Source organism: Megascapheus bottae, chromosome 9 (genome assembly GCF_031878675.1).
Source record: "Megascapheus bottae isolate mThoBot1 chromosome 9, mThoBot2.hap1, whole genome shotgun sequence".
Lineage (NCBI taxonomy): Eukaryota > Metazoa > Chordata > Mammalia > Rodentia > Geomyidae > Megascapheus > Megascapheus bottae.
Window position 1 is genome coordinate 28545239 of NC_143517.1, and position 2359 is coordinate 28547597.

At 47.4% G+C, this 2359-nt stretch overlaps 1 pseudogene; it reads left to right on the forward strand.

The window, feature by feature from the left end:
* The first annotated feature begins 431 nt into the window (after window positions 1-431).
* Window positions 432-1676, forward strand: LOC150058946 (cytochrome c1, heme protein, mitochondrial pseudogene; annotated as a pseudogene).
* Window positions 1677-2359: the final 683 nt, after the last annotated feature.

Sequence of the window (2359 nt, forward strand, 5' to 3'; positions counted from 1 at the left end):
CACCCCCCCACCCGTCTTGGTTTTCCCCCCTTCCCTATCAAATTTCAAATATCCAAATACAAATAAATTCAATATATCAGATAACAAAGTGAGATACTATACCAATATGAGATAACCAAGGGACAGCAAAGGAGATGAGGGACAACATAGTACATTAAGGACAACAATCATTCATTATATGGCTTTTGTTTCAGTATCCTGGAGGTCAAAAGGACCCTTTTAAATAAAATTCTTTCACCTGAAAAAAAATCCCTTATTCAATTTAATTTTGCCTAAAATGTATAAGTAAAATTACTCTGAGTGATGAAATGAATCTGCCAAGAAAATTATTTTTTTTAAACTTTAGACAGTGATATTTTACAAACTATAGAAGAGACAATACCAAGGAAAATATTTTAAAAAAAATAAATTACTGGCTGAGGACGGCCGATATGGCGGCGGCGGCTTCATCGCTTCGCGGAGCGGTGCTGGGGCCGCGGGGCGCGGGGCTCCCGGGCTCATGTGCTCGGAGGCTGCCCGGGCGGCGGGAAGCCCGGGCAGCCTCCGCAGAGGACGTGTGAGGCAGTGTCCTTGTCCTCGAAGTCTGGCCCTTCCCGGGGCAAGAAGGTGGTGCTGTCCGCGCTTGCATGCTGGCGGCTGGCGGGGCGGGCCTGGCCAAGGCCCTGCATTCTGCTGTGAGTGCTAGTGATCTGGAGCTGCACCCCCCCCCCCCCCAGCTATCCGTGGTCGCACGGTGGCCTCCTCTCCTCCTTGGACCACACCAGCATCCGGAGGGGCTTCCAGGTGTCTAAACAAGTGTGCTCCTCCTGCCACAGCATGGACTATATGGCCTACCGTCATCTGGTGGGCGTCTGCTACATGGAGGATGAAGCAAAGGCCCTGGCTGAGGAGGTGGAGTTTCAAGATGGCCCCAATGAAAATGGGGAGATGTTCATGAGGCCAGGAAAACTGTCTGACTACTTGCCAAAACCATATCCTAACCCGGAGGCTGCCAGAGCCGCCAACAATGGAGCCTTGCCTCCTGACCTCAGCTACATCGTGAGAGCTAGGCACGGTGGTGAGGACTATATCTTCTCCTTGCTCACGGGCTACTGTGAGCCACCCACTGGGGTGTCACTACGAGAGGGCCTCTACTTCAACCCCTACTTCCCTGGCCAGGCCATTGCCATGGCCCCTCCCATCTATAACGAAGTCTTGGAGTTTGACGACTGTCTCAGTGACTGGGGTCCTGCCTGGCCCTTTGAAGCCTTGGGCACCCCAGCTACTATGTCCCAAGTTGCCAAGGATGTCGCTACCTTCCTGCGCTGGGCATCTGAGCCAGAGCACGACCATCGAAAACGCATGGGCCTCAAGATGTTGCTGATGATGGCCTTGCTGGTGCCCTTGACATATGCCATGAAGCGGCATAAGTGGACAGTCCTGAAGAGTCGAAAGATGGCATATCGGCCACCCAAGTGACCCTCTCCAAGGCTGGCTTGCCGTCTTGCCTGAGCAGACCCTCAAGCCCAGGAGCCGTCCTAAGGCATGTTCAGGCCTCAGCTGGTCCACTCGGCCCAGCCCCTCTTCATTTGGGACAAGGAGAGGGAGAAGGAGACCAGGCACTCACTCCAGATCTTCCTTCATCCCTCATCATGGAAATAAATTAAGTTTCTCAACAAAATAAATAAATAAATAAATTACTGAATATTATAAAAATATTGTATTTTAAATCATATTAAGTGAAGTAAGCCAGACTCAAAGGAACTTAGGCTCAATGGTTTCTCTCATTCATCATAATCAGTAGAAACCTTGGGCTCTACTAGCAGAGATTTGCAATAGAGCAAACTCTTGATACATAAGGACATATAATGTGAAGCTAATTGAAAGGACCTCCAGGATAGTGAAACAAAAGCCATATAATGAATGATTGTTGTCCTTAATGTACAATGTTGTCTCTCATCTCCTTTGCTGTCCCTTGGTTATCTCATATTGGTATAGTATCTCACTTTGTTATCTGATATATTGAATTTATTTGTATTTGGATATTCGAAATTTGATAGGGAAGGGGGGAAAACCAAGACGGGTGGGGGGTGTGGGGGGGGAGGGAAACGGGTACCAAGACATGTGAAAGGGTATCAATGTATGTGAATTAATGCACCTTCTATCTGGCAAATATCATGTAACCCTTTTACTAATTACAATAAAAAAAAAGAAAAAAAATATTGTATTTTATTCTGATATGGTAGTCCATGCAAGTAAATGCAGAGGCAGATATAGTTTTGATATAGCCTGATTGTAAAGTGAGTTCAAGACTTCCTTGGGCTATAGGGTGAGAAAGACTCAAAAGAAAGGAAACGAAGGGCCAGGAATATGGCCTTGT